Source organism: Oncorhynchus masou, chromosome 4 (assembly GCF_036934945.1).
Source record: "Oncorhynchus masou masou isolate Uvic2021 chromosome 4, UVic_Omas_1.1, whole genome shotgun sequence".
Taxonomy (NCBI): Eukaryota; Metazoa; Chordata; class Actinopteri; order Salmoniformes; family Salmonidae; genus Oncorhynchus; species Oncorhynchus masou.
In genome coordinates this window covers 2,671,375-2,693,383 of record NC_088215.1, presented here as the reverse complement: position 1 = coordinate 2,693,383, position 22,009 = coordinate 2,671,375, and positions in this window count along the sequence as shown.

Genomic DNA, 22,009 nt, shown 5'->3' with positions numbered 1-22,009 from the left:
TGAGACCTCTGGCTCAGCGACGCTAAACTGGAACATGCGTATCTCAGTGGTACAGAGGAACTAGCAATGTGGAAGGCTAGGTATTTGTCTTTTATGGACAAAGTCCTGGTCCTAAAGGTGGATGTGTTGCCGTCTCTTTTGTATTTGGCATACATCTACCCATTGCCGGCTTGTCTGAGAAAGTCTCTAGTGAGACTTGTGTTTCAGTTCATGTGGGGTGGCAGGTGCGAGTGGGTTGCCAGGGCACGCATGATCTGTCCCAACGGGAGGGAGGTAGGGGGGGTACCACATTTCCCCCTCAAGCTGGACTAAATTTTTGTTTCTTTCTTGTTAGCGGAGCTTGCTCAGCCAGTGATACACCCGTCCGGTTACCTCCTGCGGGTGTTCTTCTCGTACCAGGCGAGAAGCGTAATGGTGTGGTCTAACGCGGGTCCTCGGGCGGAACAGCTGCCGTGGCACTTTGGCCATGCGGCAAAGTGGCTGCGTGCGCACCCCGAGGTTGAAGTTGCCCGAGTAGGTTTAGATCACAGGCACCTGTACGAGGAGGTCAGGAAGGCAGGGAGTCCTGCGCCTGTAGCGGGCATCTCGTCAGTGGTCTGGGAGGGAGTGCAGGCGTGGGGCCTGGACAACAGGCTCAAGGACCTGAATTGGTTGGGCCTCCATAAGTGCTTGCCGGTATTTTCCATCTTGTACCGGTATAGTGTGGTGCGATCCCCCACCTGTCCAAGATCTGCTTGTGGCAGGGAGGAGACTGTGCGCCATGCCTTCTGGGACTGTGCCTTTGCCGGACTAGTCTGGGCTAGGGCACGGGTGATGCTAGGTGTGGTTAGGAAGGATTTTGTTTTGACACGGGCTAGGCTAGAGAGAGGCGTAGGGAGAGCAAAGGGAACGGATAGGGACAGGTTTCTGCTCTGGCTTCTCATGAGTCTCTTTAAAAAGGGACTGTGGGAAGCCAGGAAGAATTTAGTCAAGATAGGGAGAGATTGGGGGGTGGAAGGGATAGTGAGAAGGGTGGAAGGTGATTTGAGGGGGAGGTTGAAGAGGGAGGAGAGGAAGTGGGGGAAGCATGCGGCACGGGAGAGGTGGAAAGGGGGTTTAGGGCTGGGAATGTTAGAGTGAGTTTGGTAAGGGGATAGATTAGGGAAGGGGAGATAGGGAAAGGGTTAGGTATTGGTTAGGTATGACGGGGAGGGACGATGCTCCCCTGAGGTTTGTTTTTGTTTGGTGTTTGGTGATTTGGTTTTGTAAATATAAGTAATTAAGAATGAATGAGAGATATGATTTTGTAAAGTGTGAATGGTATTGATTGTAAATAAATTATTTTAACCACCTTTTTGGTTTGCTTCCTGTCTTTAAGTTTGGTGTGGGTTTTTCCTTTGTTTGCTTCTCCTTGGGCAGATTTAGTAGGTCTCATGGTGGGTGACTTTTATGCCCCAGTTGTTGTTACTATTCAGCTTTCAGTGGACACTGAAAGCAAGATTGTTATAATACTTTATTACATTCATGATGATCCATGGCATGGAGCCTGTGGTGATGATCCACGGCATGGAGCCTGTGGTGATGATCCATGGCATGGAGCCTGTAGTGATGATCCATGGCCCATGACCTGCAGTGACGATCCAGGGAAAGGAGCCTCCAGCGGGGGTCCTCAGTCCGGAGCTTACAGGGGGGGTTCCTAGCCTGGAGTCCCCAACAACGATCTATGGTCCGGAGGCCCCAGCGACGATACCTGCACCAGATGTGCCACCGAAGTGGGGGGAGCCTCAAGTGGAGTGGGGTCTGCATCCCGCACCGGAGCCTCCACCAAGTGTAGATGCCTAACCGGACCCTCTCCTATAGGTTTAGTTACTGTTGCCTGACAGAAATTTGCGTTTTCATTTTCTATTTTGTTATTTTGTTTGAGCGTTTAAAAAAAAAATCATGAACACTTTCCACGCTGCGCCTTGATCTACTCTTTCTACCTCCAACGAGAGCCGTTACACTCACAGAGATCTATAGTTCCTTACCCTAACGATGTAGCTTATTGGATTTTCTCCGTCCGGGTACTACATTTGAAATACTTACGGCCTGTGTGGGTCTTCCCAGTATGAGAGGAGTTGCTAGATTTATTGACTAAACCTTTTTCCATAAAGTTAGAGTGAACCAAGGTGTCTCACTACCTGTTGATGTTGAAGAAGTGTCCTGTCCACTAGATTATACGTCACAGTGGCAGAATCACCTGAAAGACGCACATCGCCATCTGCTGACTCGAGTTGGTATCGCAGTTGAGAAAATACTTTCAGACAAAAAGCTAAAAAGCGTCTGCCCCTAAAAACCAGACTCCCTTTGAAAACGGGCGATGTGGCATCAGAAACATTTATTATTGTGTAAAAATGTACTACAAAGTGAAGCTAAATAGAATAACTTTGGTCATTCCCACTCAGCACGTGACGTCTAAGGACGTCGAATTATGAGGCGATATCAGGTCTGTCTGTTGTGGCTGCTATTTTGCCCCAAAATAGTCATCCCAAATTGGGCTGTGTAAATTGGGCTGTGTAAACATCTCTCAGAGAAGGTGACTTTTATCAATATACACTCTAAAAAGTAAAGGTTCCTGGAGTATCCTTTAGGGGTTCTTCAAATTTAAACTGTGGGGGAACCCCTAAAAGTTATTTGAAGAACCTTTTGTGGGAACCCCTAAAAGTTATTTGAAGAACCCCTTATCATGGTTCCTCTTAGAACCTTTTGGGGTTCATTTTTTAAACTCCCTGTCCACCCTCGCTCCATAATAATAACAGATTTTAATAATAATAATAATAACAATATCGACAATATTCACTTAAATTATTAATTGGTTATTTAGTGGCACCACAAATGTGAATTCATATTTACAAAACAATTTACCAAACAAAACACATTACAAATTTGCAACATTTCTGCAGACATGTCACACCATAATAAATAATACATTTACTTTGTATAGTGCTTTTCATGACATTTAAAAATAATAATAATAATAATAATGATTTACAATAAAACATATATTGAAAATGAATCATAGGTCAACTAACAATATTGTAGACTTGATGCTAAATACAGATTTTCAGCTTTCGTGTGTATATCGTATCCACTTAGTTATATTTGCCATCTTTATGACCGGCCCTGGTAACTTCACCCCAACTTCTCTTATCCCCAGAACACAGTAACTTAACAACATAATTATTTTTCTGACATTTTGGGGAAATTCAAGGGGAAATAAAAAATACAGCCCTAGCAGAGCCCCAAGTCCTATGGGGACGTCCTCGAGGTGTAGATGTTCTCCCGATCAAAGGCCAGCGGGATTTCACTCTCCTGGTGAAATGGATTTCCACCGATGTGCAGCAAAGGAGTGAAGAGCGGTGAAATCTGTGTCAACAAAAGTAAGAAAAGATTAATACACATACAATTAAAAAAGAACATAACAAATGTTAAGCTGTAGTTTTATATAAGCATGAACACCTATGTTAATGAAGAAGCAGATGATTTGTGCATAGGCAGACCTTGACACGGACATAAAGGCCACTTGGGTCCTCATTAAAGAGGATGGGCAAGAGCAGGATCGCTGCTGTGGTCTCCAGTCCTAGTAAAGTAAAGCAATGATCTTAATACACTTGCTAATTTTATTACAAAATACATTCGAGAAAGGGGAGGAATAAGTGCAAATACTTCTTCTGTATTGTCCTTCAGGGACTGTCAAAATAGCAGGGTGATGTCCTCTCCCCTGCCTTGCCTCTATACCTCTGATAGTCCTTGAATTATATTTTTGTCTATATCCATTCCATGGACTTGATTAATTTCTGAGAAGGTAATTTGAACACATTTGTATGCTAATAGATTTCAGTTTTTATTAATTGCTATGTAGGTTAAATGTACACTTCAAATGCAGCTGTCCTACCACATATCTGTACCTTCTTCTTGATCCCAATTGCATTGTGTCCATGTTCTGTCCTATAAGAATTTCAAAGGAAGAGAAAATGTGTCAAAGAATAGTCTTACAAGCATCAACACATTATATACAGTGGGGCAAACAAGTATTTAGTAAGCCACCAATTGTGCAAGTTCTCCCACTTAAAAAGATGAGGCCTGTAATTTTCATCGTACGTACACTTCAACTATGACAGACAAAATGAGAAAAAAAATCCAGAAAATCACATTGTAGGATTTTTAATGAATTTATTTGCAAATTATGGTGGAAAATAAGTATTTGGTCACCGAGAAAGCAAGCAGGATTGAAAACCTAAACATAAAATGTACGACATACACAAACATCTGCCACAATAATCATATTACTTAAACAAGCACCTTATAAACTGCACAAGCAGCAAAAACTCTGTTGTTTTGACAAGTAGCAATAAATCACTGATATCAATCAGGGGGGGAAATCAGGTTGTTCATGATGTTGAAACCAACACAACTAAAAAAACACATGGAAATGGGAGATTTTTTAAAACTCATTGGTTAGAGGTCAACCTGCAGAAGACAGTCAGCTACATTTTGGAGTGATGCATTTAAATATAGGAGGTTGCTGAACAAAGGAACAACACTTATGTCATCGATATCATGTTGAAATCAATTGTGCGAGAGGAGGGAGATGAGGTTGCACATCCTGCTAAAACTAACAGCTCAAAAACCACACGGAATCTGGGAATAATGTGTACATCACTGGTTAGAGGACAATTTGTAGAAAACAGCCAGCTACATTTTGAAGTGTTGTATTTTGATTCAAGTGGGTCACCAACATGATAAGTGTAACACAGCTCTTTTTGTGCTAGTCACTTTTTGTTAAATCGCATAAATAGTACTCATTCAATTCAGAGCCTGGATTTTTCCCAAGGCTACTATCTAGATCACGCTGAAATCAATTAAATGAGGTAAACACTTAGTTCTACATTATGAAATTCCTTAAAATACTCCTACTACAATGTTAAAATTCGACATGGCATTCAGAAAATGATTTCCTGGATCAGCTGATGATAGTTGAACATGTGACTAACAAAACAGCTACTGTATTAAGAATGATGTGAAATTATTGAAGAACCGCGTTAATGACAGAATCCATTTGGATGTTGTCAATAAAGTTAAGGTGACTCTCATATCGTAAAGTTACTATTAAGTTTAAGTTGTTATTATTATTTATTTTTTTACCTTTATTTAACAAGGTAGAGATAGATGTGCAGATGATGTGCAAGTAGAAAGGCTAGTTGAGAACAAGTTCTCATTTACAACTGCGACTTGGCCAAGATTAAGCAGTGCGACAAAACAACACCACCGAGTTACACGTGGGATAAAAAAAAACGTACAGTCAATAACACAATAGAAAAATGTATATACAAGATCGGTTGAAGAGCATGCATTTAGTTTTACTAGCGTTTAAGAGCAGTTGGAGGTCACGGAAGGAGTGTTGTATGGCATTGAAACTCGTTTGGAGGTTTGTTAACACATAATCCAAAGAAGGGCCATATGTATACAGAATGGTGTCGTCTGCGTAGAGGTGGATCAAGGAATCAATTGTGTAGTCTAGAGCGATTTTCTAGGTTAGCTAGCCAGCTATTGTCGTTCTTTTAACGTAACGTAACGCAATCAACACTGCTAGCTAGCTAGCTAGCCCCAAATAGCAGCACTGTAGAAACTATTACACTCGACGGAACGACTTGATTAGTGTAGTGTCAACATCGCAGCCACTGCCAGCTAGCCTACAAAGTCAACAACGCAGCCACTGCCAACTAGCCTACTCCAGCAGTACTGTATCATTTCAATCATTTTAGTCAATAAGATTCTTGCTACGTAAGCTTAACTTTCTGAACATTCGAGACGTGTAGTCCACTTGTCATTCCAATCTCCTTTGCATTAGCGTAGCCTCTTCTGTAGCCTGTCAACTATGTGTCTATCTATCCCTGTTCTCTCCTCTCTGCACAGACCATACAAACGCTCCACACCGCGTGGCCGCGGCCACCCTAATCTGGTGGTCCCAGCGCGCACGACCCACGTGGAGTTCCAGGTCTCCGGTAGCCTCTGGAACTGCCGATCTGCGGCCAACAAGGCAGAGTTCATCTCAGCCTATGCCTCCCTCCAGTCCCTCGACTTCTTGGCACTGACGGAAACATGGATCACCACAGATAACACTGCTACTCCTACTGCTCTCTCTTCGTCCGCCCACGTGTTCTCGCACACCCCGAGAGCTTCTGGTCAGCGGGGTGGTGGCACCGGGATCCTCATCTCTCCCAAGTGGTCATTCTCTCTTTCTCCCCTTACCCATCTGTCTATCGCCTCCTTTGAATTCCATGCTGTCACAGTTACCAGCCCTTTCAAGCTTAACATCCTTATCATTTATCGCCCTCCAGGTTCCCTCGGAGAGTTCATCAATGAGCTTGATGCCTTGATAAGCTCCTTTCCTGAGGACGGCTCACCTCTCACAGTCCTGGGCGACTTTAACCTCCCCACGTCTACCTTTGACTCATTCCTCTCTGCCTCCTTCTTTCCACTCCTCTCCTCTTTTGACCTCACCCTCTCACCTTCCCCCCTACTCACAAGGCAGGCAATACGCTCGACCTCATCTTTACTAGATGCTGTTCTTCCACTAACCTCATTGCAACTCCCCTCCAAGTCTCCGACCACTACCTTGTATCCTTTTCCCTCTCGCTCTCATCCAACACTTCCCACACTGCCCCTACTCGGATGGTATCGCGCCGTCCCAACCTTCGCTCTCTCTCCCCCCGCTACTCTCTCCTCTTCCATCCTATCATCTCTTCCCTCTGCTCATACCTTCTCCAACCTATCTCCTGATTCTGCCTCCTCAACCCTCCTCTCTTCCCTTTCTGCATCCTTTGACTCTCTATGTCCCCTATCCTCCAGGCCGGCTCGGTCCTCCCCTCCCGCTCCGTGGCTCGACGATTCATTGCGAGCTCACAGAACAGAGCTCCGGGCAGCCGAGCGGAAATGGAGGAAAACTCGCCTCCCTGCGGACCTGGCATCCTTTCACTCCCTCCTCTCTACATTTTCCTCCTCTGTCTCTGCTGCTAAAGCCACTTTCTACCACTCTAAATTCCAAGCATCTGCCTCTAACCCTAGGAAGCTCTTTGCCACCTTCTCCTCCCTCCTGAATCCTCCTCCCCCTCCCCCCCCTCCTCCCTCTCTGCAGATGACTTCGTCAACCATTTTGAAAAGAAGGTCGACGACATCCGATCCTCGTTTGCTAAGTCAAACGACACCGCTGGTTCTGCTCACACTGCCCTACCCTGTGCTCTGACCTCTTTTTCCACTTTCTGACCTCTTTCTCTCCTCTGCTCTCATCCTTCTAGACCTATCGGCTGCCTTCGATACTGTGAACCATCAGATCCTCCTCTCCACCCTCTCCGAGTTGGGCATCTCCGGCGCGGCCCACGCTTGGATTGCGTCCTACCTGACAGGTCGCTCCTACCAGGTGGCGTGGCGAGAATCTGTCTCCTCACCACGCGCTCTCACCACTGGTGTCCCCCAGGGCTCTGTTCTAGGCCCTCTCCTATTCTCGCTATACACCAAGTCACTTGGCTCTGTCATAACCTCACATGGTCTCTCCTATCATTGCTATGCAGACGACACACAATTAATCTTCTCCTTTCCCCCTTCTGATGACCAGGTGGCGAATCGCATCTCTGCGTGTCTGGCAGACATATCAGTGTGGATGACAGATCACCACCTCAAGCTGAACCTCGGCAAGACGGAGCTGCTCTTCCTCCCGGGGAACGACTGCCCGTTCCATGATCTCGCCATCACGGTTGACAACTCCATTGTGTCCTCCTCCCAGAGCGCTAAGAACCTTGGCGTGATCCTGGACAACACCCTGTCGTTCTCAACCAACATCATGGCGGTGGCCCGTTCCTGTAGGTTCATGCTCTACAACATCCGCAGAGTACGACCCTGCCTCACACAGGAAGCGGCGCAGGTCCTAATCCAGGCACTTGTCATCTCCCGTCTGGATTACTGCAACTCGCTGTTGGCTGGGCTCCCTGCCTGTGCCATTAAACCCCTACAACTCATCCAGAACGCCGCAGCCCGTCTGGTGTTCAACCTTCCCAAGTTCTCTCACGTCACCCCGCTCCTCCGCTCTCTCCACTGGCTTCCAGTTGAAGCTCGCATCCGCTACAAGACCATGGTGCTTGCCTACGGAGCTGTGAGGGGAACGGCACCGCAGTACCTCCAGGCTCTGATCAGGCCCTACACCCAAACAAGGGCACTGCGTTCATCCACCTCTGGCCTGCTCGCCTCCCTACCACTGAGGAAGTACAGTTCCCGCTCAGTCCAGTCAAAACTGTTCGCTGCTCTGGCCCCCCAATGGTGGAACAAACTCCCTCACGACGCCAGGACAGCAGAGTCAATCACCACCTTCCGGAGACACCTGAAACCCCACCTCTTCAAGGAATACCTAGGATAGGATAAGTAATCCTTCTCACCCCCCCTTAAATGATTTAGATGCACTATTGTAAAGTGGCTGTTCCACTGGATGTCAGAAGGTGAATTCACCAATTTGTAAGTCGCTCTGGATAAGAGCGTCTGCTAAATGACTTAAATGTAAATGTAAATGAATCACCCGCAGCAAGAGCAACATTGTTGGTATATACAGAGAAGAGTCGGTCCGAGAATTGAACCCTGTGGTATCTCCATAGAGACTGCCAGAGGTCCGGACATCAGGCCCTCCGATTTGACACACTGAACTCTGTCTGAGAAGTAGTTGGTGAACCAGGCGAGTCAGTCATTTGAGAAACGAAGGCTGTTGAGTCTGCCGATAAGAATACGGTGATTGACAGAGTCGAAAGCCTTGGCCAGGTTGATGAAAACGGCTGCACTGTATTTTATCGATGGCTGTTAAGGTATCATTTAGTACCTTGAGCGTGACTGAGGTGCACCCGTGACCAGCTCGGAAACTAGATTGCACAGCAGAGAAGGTACGGTGGGATTCAAAGTGGTCAGTGATCTGTTTGTTAACTTGACTTTCAAAGACTTTTGAAAGGCAGGGCAAGATGGATATACGTCTGTAACAGTTTGGGTCTAGAGTGTAACCCCCTTTGAAGAGGGGGATGACCACGGAAGCTTTCCAATCTTTAGGAATCTTGGACAATACGAAAGAGAGGTTGAACATACTAGTAATAGGGGTTGCCACAATGGCGGCGGATAATTTTAGAAAGAGAGGGTCCAGATTGTCTAGCCACCCTGATTTGTAAAGGTCCAGGTTTTGCAACTCTTTCAGAACATCAGCTATCTGGTTTTTGGTGAAGGAGAAGCTAGGGAGGCTTGGGGAAGTATCTGCGGGGGGTGGGGAGCTGTTAGTGCAGTACGCCACAGGATGTTTTTGTGCTGGTCGAGGGCAGTCAGGTCTGGAGTGAACCAAGGGCTATATCTGTTCTTAGTTCTACATTTTTTGAAAGGGGCATGCTCATTTAAGGTGGTGAGTAAATTACAATTACAGAACAACCAGGCATCCCCTACTGACGGGATGAGGTCAATATCCTTCCAGGATATCCGGGCCAGGTCTATAAGAATGGCCTGCATGCAGAAGTGTTTTAGGAAGAGTTTGACAGTGATGAGGGGTGGTCGTTTGACCGCGGACCCATAACAGATGCAGGCAATGAGGCAGTGATCGCTGAGATCCTAATTGAAAACAGCAGAGGTGCATTTGGAGGGCAAGTTGGCCAGGATATCTATGAGTGTGCCCATGTTTACAGATTTAGGGTTGTACTTGTTGGGTTCCTTGATAATTTGTCTGAGATTGAGGGCATCTAGCTTGGATTGTAAGAAGGACGGGGTGTTAAGCATATCCCAGTTTAGGTCACCTAACAGAACTAACTCTGAAGATAGATGGGGGGCAATCAATTCACATATGGTGTCCAGGGCATAGCTGGGAGCTGAGGGGGGTCTGAAACAGGCGGCAACAGTGAGAGACTTATTTCTGGTGAGATTCATTTTTTTAATTAGAAGCTCAAACTTTTTGGGCATGGATCTGGAAAGTATGATAGAACTTTGCAGGCCATCTCTACAGTAGATTGCAACTCCCCTCCCTTTGGCAGTTCTGTCTTGACGGAAAATGTTGTAGATGGGGATGGAAATATCAGAATTTTTGATGGCCTTCCAAAGCCAGGATTCAGACACGGGAAGGACATCAAGGTTGGTGGAGAGTGCTAAAGCAGTGAGTAAAACAAACATATGGACGAGGCTTCTGATGTTAACATGCATGAAACCAAGGCTTTTAGGGTTACAGAAGTCAACAAATGAGAGCGCCTGGGGACACACAGGGCCTGGGTTAACCTCTTACACTTATGGTGGCGCTATTTCATTTTTGGAAGAAAAACGTTCCCGTTTTAAACAAGATATTTTGTCACAAAAAGATGCTCGACTATGCATATAATTGCTACTGTTCGAAAGAAAACACTCTGACGTGTCCAGAAATACAAATATCTTCTCTGTGCGTGCCCTTTAACGTGAGCTTCAGGCAAAACCAAGATGACTTGGCATCCAGGAAATGACAAGGATTTTTGAGGCTCTGTCTTTCATGATCTCCTTATATGGCTGTGAACGCAAGAGGAATGAGTCTGCCCTTTCTGTCGTTTCCCCAAGGTGTCTGCAGCATTGTGACGTATTTGTAGGCAGATCGTTGGAAGATTGACCATAAGAGACCACATTTACCACGTGTCCGCCCGGTGTCCTGCGCCGAAATTGGTGCGCAAAGTCACCTGCCAGTATTTTTCCATGGGGCACAGAGAGAGAAGCAAGCTTCCACGAACTGCATGTCAATGAAGAGATATGTGAAAAAACACCTTGAGGATTGATTCCAAACAACGTTTGCCATGTTTCGGTCGATATTATGTAGTTAATCCGGAAAAAGTTTCACGTTGTAGGTGACTGCATTTTCGGTTCGTTTCGGTAGCCAGGCGCAATGTAGAAAACGGAACGATTTCTCCTACACACAGACGCTTTCAGGAAACACTGTGCATCTGGTATGTGTCTGGGAGTCTCCTCATTGAAAACATCAGAAGCTCTTCAAAGGTAAATGATTTTATTTATTTGGTTATCTGGCTTTTGTGAAAATGTTGCGTGCTACATGCTACACAAAATGCTATGCTAGCTTTGCATACTCTTACACAAATTAGTCAATTTCTATGGTTCAAAAGCATATTTTGAAAATCTGAGATGACAGTGTTGTTAAGAAAAGGCTAAGCTTGAGAGCAAACGCATTATTTTAATTTTATTTGCGATTTTCAGAAATCGTTAACGTTGCGTTATGCTAATGAGCCTGAGGCTTAGTCACAATCCCGGATCCGGGATGGGGAGTTTCAAGAGGTTAACCTCTACATCAACCGAGGAACAGAGGAGTAAGATGAGGGTACGGCTAAAGGCTATCAGAACTGGTCGTCTAGTGCGTTGGGAACAGAGAATAAAAGGAGCAGATATCTGGGCGTGGTCGGATAGATTCAAGGCATGATGTACAGACAGGGGTATGGTAGGGTGTGAGAACAGTGGAGGTAAACCGAGGCATTGAGTGACGATAAGAGAGGTTGCATCTCTGGAGGCACCAGTTATGCTAGGTGTGGTCACTGCAAGTGTGGGAGGTGTGACAAAAGAGTTCTCTGAGGCATGTTGATTAGGACTAGGGGCTCCGCAGTAAAATATAACAATTATAACTACCCTAAACAACAGTATAAAAGCTATATTGACATTAGAGAGTGTTGAATTTATTATGGATTTATTATGGATAAATGAATAAACAATATCCCCATTTTAAATAGAATTGTATCTAGGTAAACTTATACTGTATTATAAGTGATTGACAATATGAGTTCATAAGAAGGGATTGTGTGACAGGACAAGGAGTAATAAAAAGTTAAATGAACACCATTCCAACTAGGCAGAAACAAATGGGTTGGGGACTGTGTAAACACATAAGGTCATTAGCCTATGGTTGACCCAACTGAAACTTAGCTCTGGGGTTTTTAGATAAGGTAGTGAGTGCATTCCTAGGTTTGCTGTTAATTATAACTGTCAGTTCAGTGGTGATCGATAATGTTGAGGGGTCAAAAGTTATCTGGGAGTGTGTTAGTAAGTTAGAATTAACTTTTCACCTTACTTTGTCCCGGTCGAGAGGAGGTGATTCTGTTAAAGCAGTAAAATGACGTCATGATCTGTATATAAACTGATGCATGTGTTTAAGTGGTAGCGCGCTCCGAGAATAAATTATATTACCTATTATCTAAAGACTGGTCTGCGTCTATTTTATGCAAACAAGAAATCTTACAAATTCTCATAAAATAGATTAAGGGCTTTTAATTGATGAAAGCACATTGGCATAATTAAATTATATTAATTAACAGAGAGAAATAAAGCAGTCACAGGTGTTGATTGGGAGAGCTAGCTAAGACAACAACAACCAGTAAAATGGTGATGAACGGTGTCATGACGTTGGCCGACCAATTGAGCATATGTGGGAGCAAGCTGAACATATAGGGACAAACAAGAGGAAGATACACTTAGAGGGCATTTGCAATTCTGGTAAAATGCATTGTCTATTGTATAGGACAGGAAACCAAAGTAAGGCCATGAGAGCATAGGACAGCTGGACATACCGAGGTCAGAGGGACACACAAAGGAGGGGGTCAGCCAAATGACCAACGGATGGACTATAGACATAGGGCATATATTTTTAGGACATGAAGAGAAGAGACACATAGTCTACTAGTCCTAATAAGGACAAGCTAAACATAAGGGGCCCATAGGATAAGATGGGCATGTATTATTTTTGGGACATGAAGAGGTCCTGTCACCATTATAACTTGACTGAAAGCAGATATGGCGTTATTGGGTGTGAACATGCAGGAAGCACAGATTGAATGATAATGGTGGCAGATGGACTGAGGGAAGTAACTTAATTTGCATGTGGGATGGACTCATATGTTGTATGTGTATAAATCAGAGCGAGTGCTCTGGAAAAGGGTGTGTTCCGCGGACCATCTAGGCTTCTGATATGTTTGTATTAAAAGCCTATATTGAATTCACAAGTTCTTGTAAGTGTTATATTTTGTAACTATCCTCCACGACACATATGAGGTGGTACTTAATGAATTTGATGTCAGTTCGTTGTCACCTGAGACACTCATCAATGATATGACAAACTGTACAGTGGAAAGTCTACACATCAGAGTTATCAGATTCACATGGAATTGTTGTTCAACTTAAATGTTTGAATATGAAATTATTCGTGATGGGATGAAATGTGATTTTAGCTTTTTCATAAGGTTGGGGCTCTGCTCAATCAGTGGCCCGCCCCTGTGACGAGACATGGTTTATAAAACTTTTCAGACACACTTCTCGCTCCACTATATAAAGCCTTGACAAATATGTAACCTTCTCTTCCAAGTAGGTGAGGTCTGCAGCCTCTGCGTTAAAAGGATGAACATGTCAACTACAGTACTAAGCCAACCTCAGCGTGAGCTTTGGGTGTGAATGGTATGAACTATAGACTCTTAATCACTACAGAAGTGATACCTCCTAGCCGTTGAGTTAGCAACAGCAGTTGCAAATGAGGGTTAGGAAGGAACAGAGAGTATCCCGTCTATCACACAACAACGTTACGACAACGTATCCAATTGACCACCAGAGACATTCTTCAAAAGGACAAAGGACTCGGTTTGGCAACACGGCCTTCCATCTACCAGCAACCTACCAAAGCGCAGCTCATAGTAAATATTTATTGCATATTCCTTTTCCAAATGGGCAGTCATTTAGATTGCATAAGATACTGTATTTACGATAGCACAGCTCTTTCCTTTGCTACTCAGTCTTCCCACTCTTTCACTCAAACCCAGCCCCTTTTCTTTTGTGTAACAAGCTGTCATATCTGTTCCGCCCGCTAGGTCCGTTTTGCTTGATGATGTAATTTGTAATCAAGTTATGATTAATTATGTGTGTTAGTTAGGTATTTAGTAAATAAATAATTAAACACAATTTTGTATTGCTGATTCAACTTGCTAGCCAGGGTTCCTGAAGATGACCAAGAATTTACAACTTTCAGATGAGACTGAATTAAGGTGACGATTAATATTGACTGCTATTGATGTAAAATATTACTAGGTCTTTAAGAGTTTATTCAGAAGATAACAGCTCTATAAATCTTCTTTCATGGTGCCCAGACTCTCTAGTTAATTACATTTACATGATTAGCTCAATCAGATAATGTTAATTACAGAGGAATTATTTTATAGAATAGCATGTCATATCACTTAATTCGGCATAGCCAAAGACACGACAATGGGCAGAGAGGGTCAGTAACGACACACAGGTCCTGAGTTCGAGGCTGGGGCCTACGGATAAACAAAATAAACAAAATGGAGTACCGTGATTAATGAACAGTACAGCAGGCATCAGCTATGAAGCCAAGTGATCATAGGGTCCAATGAACAGCAATATATGAACCAGGGAAGCCATTAGGTAGTCATTACTACGCTAGCCTGGAGATGCGCCTGGCTCGAGGCTAACTGGTGATAGCTTAGGGACAAGGGCGTCACTGACGTCTGGCAAAGGCCGGTTGAGGGCACATCGGACGTAATTGTGTCGGCAGACCAGTCGTGATGGATCGGTGGGGCTCCATGCCGACAAAGGGTCCAGACCAATTGGCAAGTGGTATTGTAGTTGGAGTCATTTTGTTTGCTAGCCAGGAGATGCACCTGGCTCGAGGCAAACTGGTGCTAGTTTCGGGACAAGGGTGTTAGCCACAATAGCCAATCCGATGCAAAGGTCCAGAGTTTACGGCAGGAATCCGGTAATGTCGTGGCTTCTAGTCGTCTTAGTGAAGAGTCTGGGAGGTATCATCTGTGTAGCCGAGTGATCATAGGGTCCACTGAGCAGACCGGGAGATGGGCCTGGCTCAAGGCTAGCTTCGAGGCTGGGCCACTCAGTGGCAGCTGGCTACGATTATCCGGTGTAATGGTCCAGAGCTTAAGGCAGGAATACGGTGATGTAGTGGAGAAAATCAGTCCCGATATGCTCAGGGTTGATATCGCGCTGTGCAGACTGTAACTACTGTTCCCTGAAGGAGGGAAAGAAGGTACAACATACTATTAAATCCACATGTTATGACTATAAAACTACTGTTCACTGAAGGAGGGAAACAAGGTCCAACATAGTATCAAATCCACACCTCGCTGGAAGCCCCGCCTTCCACAGGTGATGAGAGTGAGGCTAGGATTTATTCCTTCAATTTAATACGACTCTTCACCGACCCAGGAAAGGGTGGGAACAAACAGGTGTTGTACCTCGTTTCCCACCTTCAGGGAAGTGTAATTATAATCAAAGTTACACTCCCCTTCAGTCGGTCAACTTCAGTACAACATACTATGGTGAAATACAATCATCCCCCAACCGACCCAAACGGATACTAAATTAAACGGCCCCTGGCAGACCACCCAGACCTGACCCTACAAGATGGTTCAGTTTTGTCAATTTATTCATTGTCTTTTGTTTGAAACACTCCTATCAATGTTGAGTAAGGACGCACACCTGATTACGCATATAGTTGTAGGACTAGTCTACCTGGCCTGCACACAAATGTAGGCCTATAAATGTGCCCATTTGGGGATGTCTGGTAGTATTTCTGATTGTCTTGATGCACCACCACTAATCAGTTGTGGAGCTTCACGAAGTAATTTTTCTTCACCTCAAACAGCAAGTAAACTGTCTTATTAAAATCAATTGCAAATGACAATAGTTCCACAAAGCATTTTCATAAAATATTTCCAGCTCTCGCCCTTTCGATAACCACTCAGCATAAAAGGGAAAAATGTAATGCTCTGATCCAGTGGAAATGTCATAAAATACCTGATTACTTCTTATCCTTTTCACAAATAGCATACAGCTGTCTGTCCAGAACTCACTGGCGCGGGAAACTGAGGGCCCAGAATATTTTATACAAAGTGGCAAGTTTCAGAGGACCCAGTTGATAGTTAATACAATGTTTCAAGTTTGTTGTAGACAGGCCATGTTCTGCCAATGTGATTTCTAGGATATTTATTTTTATCAGGATATTTTCTACCTGCAGAATGCAATGTTTTCGTTTGTTGGCTTTATGTAGGCTATTTTCTTCCATAGTTAGAAATGGCAAGAAATGTTACTTGTATAATTTTAATTTAGATTGTCTGTTATAAATCTACATTCTATGATTTTGATATACTATTTTAATTTAAATTAAACTGTTTCACGAAAATGTGCATAGGAAAATCATAACTGGCACAGATCAGATAAATCAGATAAAGAAATCAGATAAATTGGCACTCCAACTGGAAAAGGTTGCCGACTGCAGGTGTAGTCTATTACTGAAAACTTCAGGAGCAGAATGGCAGTATTTACGAAGTCCAGCAGCAGAGGGGGGCTCCCTCTGGTCGGGTTATGTTGATGGCCCGCCCCCTCGTCGGGTTATGTTGACGGCCCGCTCCCTCTGGTCGGGTTGTGTTGACGGCCCGCCCCCTCTGGTCGGGTTGTGTTGACGGCCCGCTCCCTCTGGTCGGGTTGTGTTGACGGCCCGCTCCCTCTGGTCGGGTTGTGTTGACGGCCCGCTCCCTCTGGTCGGGTTGTGTTGACGGCCCGCTCCCTCTGGTCGGGTTATGTTGACGGCCCGCTCCCTCTGGTCGGGTTATGTTGACGGCCCGCTCCCTCTGGCCGGGTTATAGTGACGGCCCGCTCCCTCTGGTCGGGTTATGTTGATGGCCCGCTCCCTCTGGTCGGGTTATGTTGACGGCCCGCTCCCTCTGGCCGGGTTATAGTGACGGCCCGCTCCCTCTGGTCGGGTTATGTTGATGGCCCGCTCCCTCTGGACGGGTTATGTTGACGGCACCACCCCCTCGTGTCGGGTTATGTTGACGGCCCGCCCCCTCTGGTCGGGTTATGTTGACGGCCCGCTCCCTCTAGCCGGGTTATAGTGACGGCCCGCTCCCTCTGGTCGGGTTATGTTGATGGCCCGCTCCCTCTGGTCGGGTTGTGTTGACGGCCCGCTCCCTCTGGACGGGTTATGTTGACGGCACCACCCCATCGTGTCGGGTTATGTTGACGGCCCGCCCCCTCTGGTCGGGTTATGTTGACGGCCCGCTCCCTCTAGCCGGGTTATAGTGACGGCCCGCTCCCTCTGGTCGGGTTATGTTGATGGCCCGCTCCCTCTGGTCGGGTTGTGTTGACGGCCCGCTCCCTCTGGTCGGGTTATAGTGACGGCTCGCTCCCTCTGGTCGGGTTATAGTGACAGCCCGCTCCCTCTGGTCGGGTTATATTGATGACTGGCTCCCTCTAGTCATTTGTGTGTTTCATGTATTTAATCAAACAGCGTGCTTAAAGCATCAGACAAGTTCAGTACATATAGATTTTATAAAAACACATGGGGCGATTGGTAGAAAGAACAGATGACTCAGATGACCAATATGTATTTTAGTTGGGGACAGCACTGGAACATGATTCTGGGGCTCCCGAGTGGCACAGCAGACACTGCATCTCAGTGCTTGAGGTGTCACTACAAACACCCTGGTTCAAATCCAGGCTGTATCACAACCGGCCGTGATTGGGAGTCCCATAGGGTGGCGCAAAACTGGCCCAGCGTCGGCAGTCATTGTAAATAAGAATTTGTTCTTAACTGACTTGCTCACCTACATTTAATTAAATAACAAACAATTTTTTACAAATCCGTCAAGGCACCAACTTTGAGAAGGGTTTAAAATAAAGGTTTCAAACCAATTCATGAATGTAATTGAATCGAGGTAGGTCTTGCCTTTAATGTAAGGGCATTATTTATTTTTTCAATATTATACAATGACTTATCAACAGCTCTAATAATTTGACCCCCACAGGAAATCTACATGGGCAATTCTAGAATATACTATATATCCTAGACACCTGGTTAAACTATCATTATGACCTCATGCATGGCCAGTCCTTGTATTCATACTGTAGTGAATTCTGGGGGTAACACTGAGCTGAACTCAAACCTGGGTCCAGCAACTGTCAAATCAACACCTTATAATTGTTACGCCAAGATGTCTGAACTTCTTGACGAGGTCGCTAGGTGTTGTGTTACGGTTTCTACAATATCCTTCTCTATGAATTTGAGAGTGGTTACACTTCTCCTTCCCCCATCCTCGGCTGTTTACCAAACCAGGTCTCTGGGCAGCCATTTTGTTGCTGTTTAAAAAACCCACACAACCCAGCAATCTGCAGTTCAAACAATAATAAATCTGTCATTCCACCACTGTTTTGGATAATTACCTACAGACCTATTGATGCAAGGACTGACCAACCATGATATCAACATTATAGTTTTAACCATGTTGAGACGATACAGTGTTGATTTACATTGTTTCTAAACATTATAGTAAAAAAAACAGTTGAACTAAGCTCATTAGGCATGGGTTATATTCTTAAAGAATCAATGGCTATAAATAAATTATTTAAAAGTCACAATATGGATGTAGCAATTGCAGATTTCCGCTTTAACACCAAACATCAGTTCAACTGCAGAGTTTGTGCCTCTGTATTTAAGACAGTACTTACTAGTGTTCATCAGGGAACGGTTTCTCAAAACCATCTTGTGGCTAAGTTCACCGTTAGAACCATTGGATGCCTTAGATGCGTTTGGGAAACCGGGCCCATGTATCCAGGTTCCTCCTCTTCTTCGTTTTTCGATGTAACAGTCATCTCCTCTTCCACTCCATAAACTGCATACTCCTCTTCTTTTACTGTAACATCCTCCTCCTCTTTCAATCTGAACGTGTCTTCCTCTTCTTTCTTTCGCTAATGCTAACTTAACCTTAACCAACCAGTAGCGGCCTCACCCTCTACTTCTTGTTTTACTGTGATATCCTACTCTTCTTTAGCAGAAGGAGAGTAGCTTAGTTACCACATGGTCGGGGATGTTAGCTAGGCTAATGCTAACTTAACCTGCCCGCTTGCTGACTAATAACAACAACACCGTAAATATGAAATTAAATCGGATAACTAACTAGATGACAGAAGGGGGGTTAAAACACAGTGGCCAAAGTGTCTAAAGAGCTTTATTGGTTCAGCTATTTTGTCTAGCAAGCTAACGAGGTGTCTGACTAACTGTTGCTGCTGTTGAAAGAAACGTTCCGTCCACTAGATTATACCTCACACTAGCAGCACCGGCATCTGCTGACTGGAGTGGGTAACGCAGTTGAGTAAAATGTTTATTTTATTTTCGGACAAAAAGTTAAAGGGTAGGTGCAGGGACGTCACTAAAAGTAAAATATTCATTAGCCCCCCCCTAAATAAATCAATATCAGTCAATATATTTTTTTCTGTGATTTATTTTTTTTGTCAACCATTCCATCGAATCTTAAACTTCCTAGGCTGCTGCTGCACTTGTGACTGTTCGACATTCTTCAGCAAATATGGAGGACAGAAATACTAGGAGAGGCAAATGTAAGGGATTATAAGGTCATAACGAATCATGCAGAAACATGTACAGTTGACAGGAATGTTAGTTAATGTAGAGACAAACAATTATTTTTTTAATCATGAAGTTCATTTACAAAAATTGCGATTCAACAAGCTAGCTGACTAGCTAACATTAGCCAGCTAGCTGACTAGCTAACATTAGCCAGCTAGCTGACTAGCTAACATTAGCCAGCTAGCTGACTAGCTAACATTAGCCAGCTAGCTGACTAGCTAACATTAGCCAGCTAGCTGACTAGCTAACATTAGCCAGCTAGCTGACTAGCTAACATTAGCCAGCTAGCTGACAAGCTAACATTAGCCAGCTAGCTGACAAGCTAACATTAGCCAGCTAGCATTATGGGTGTTGTGACATGAGTTTAAAATGGAACTTCTGGTTGTTTTGGGGACTCCTGAAACAACCAGCAAACCAGGCTGTCCTTTTGTGAAACAGTGGATATATAGAATCTAGCTAGCTGAAGAATTTACTGCAATTTTAATGTACAATTGGGTAAGGTTGCCTTGCTGATATTTGCCATGCAGATACATGAAATAACATAGCTAACTATGTTCTTGTTTATTGTGCAGTTTATTATTTAAAATACCTGTATGCCTATGGATGTGTAGCTAGCTATCTAGCCGATCTGTGTATGGACCCAAACGTTTGGTATACATATTAGTTCAGAACCTAGCTATGAACCTCAGCTACCATTGCCAGTTGTATCAACTTCAAAACAGCCTGAATGATATTAATAAAGCCTATGGATTGAGTAGAATATAATATAATGTTGTACCAAGGATGGAAGTCGTATATACATGAGGTGGTGAGAGAGGTGTTAAAGACAAAAGGGAAAGAGGTAAGGCAGTGTAACAGTATAACTTTAGTCCGTCCCCTCACCCATACCCGGGTGCGAACCAGGGACCCTCTGCACACATCAACAACGGTCACCCACGAAGCATCGTTACCCATCGCTCCACAAAAGCCACGGCCCTTGCGGGGCAAGGGGAACCACTACTTCAAGGTTTCAGAGCAAGTGACGTCACCGATTGAAACGCTATTTAGCGCGCACCACCGCTAACTAGCTAGCCGTTTCACATCCGTTACACTAGCACATGATTAATGAATCACAGTGCCACCTAAATGTTCTCTCATAGTACCCGCGATATGCAACTGTTCAGGGAAGTCAGGAACCAATACACGCAGTCAGTCAGGAAAGCAAAGGACAGCTTCTTCAGGCAGAAATTTGCATCCTGTAGCTCTAACTCCAAAACGTTCTGGGACACTGAAGTCCATGGAGAACAAGAGCACCTCCTACCAGCTGCCCACTGCACTGAGGCTAGGTAACACGGTGACCACAGATAAATCCGTGATTATCGAAAACTTCAACAAGCATTTCTCGACGGATGGCCATGCCTTCCTCCTGACTACTCCAACCTCAGCCAACGGCTCCTCCACCCCCCCGCAGCTACTCGCCCAAGCCTCTCCAGGTTCTCCTTTACCCAAATCCAGATAGCAGGTGTTCAGAAAGAGCTGCAAAACCTGGACCCGTACAAATCAGCTGGGCTTGACAATCTGGACCCTCTATTTCTGAAACTACCCACCGCCATTGTCGCAACCCCTATTACCAGCCTGTTCAACCTCTCTTTCATATAGTCTGAGATCCCCAAGGATTGGAAAGCTGCCGCAGTCATCCCCCTCTTCAAAGGGGGAGACACCTTGGACCCAAACTGTTACAGACCTATATCCATCCTGCCCTGCCTATCTAAGGTCTTTGAAAGCCAAGTCAACAAACAGGTCACTGACCATCTCGAATCCCACCGTACCTTCTCCGCTGTGCAATCTGATTTCCGAGCCGGTTACGGGTGCACCTCAGCCACTCTCAAGGTACTAAACGATATCATAACCGCCATCGATAAAAGACAGTACTGTGCAGCCGTCTTCATCGACCTTGCCAAGGCTTTCGACTCTGTCAATCACCATATTCTTATCGGCAGACTCAGTAGCCTCGGTTTTTCTGATGACTGCCTTGCCTGGTTCACCAACTACTTTGCAGACAGAGTTCAGTGTGTCAAATCAGAGGGCATGCTGTCCGGTCCTCTGGCAGTCTCTATGGGGGTGCCACAGGGTTCAATTCTCGGGCCAACTCTTTTCTCTGTATATATCAATGATGTTGCTCTTGCTGCAGGCGATTCCCTAATCCACCTCCACGCAGACGACACCATTCTGTATACATCCGGCCCGTCCTTGGACACTTTGCTATCTAACCTCCAAACGAGCTTCAATGCAATACAACTCTCCTTCCGTGGCCTCCAACTGCTCTTAAACGCTAGTAAAACCAAATGCATGCTTTTCAACCGTCCGCTGCCTGCACCCGCACGCCCGACTAGCATTACCACCCTGGATGGTTCCGACCTAGAGTATGTGGACATCTATAAGTACCTAGGTGTCTGGCTAGAGTGTAAACTCTCCTTCCAGACTCATATCAAACATCTCCAATCTAAAATCAAATCTAGTCGGCTTTCTATTCCGCAACAAAGCCTCCTT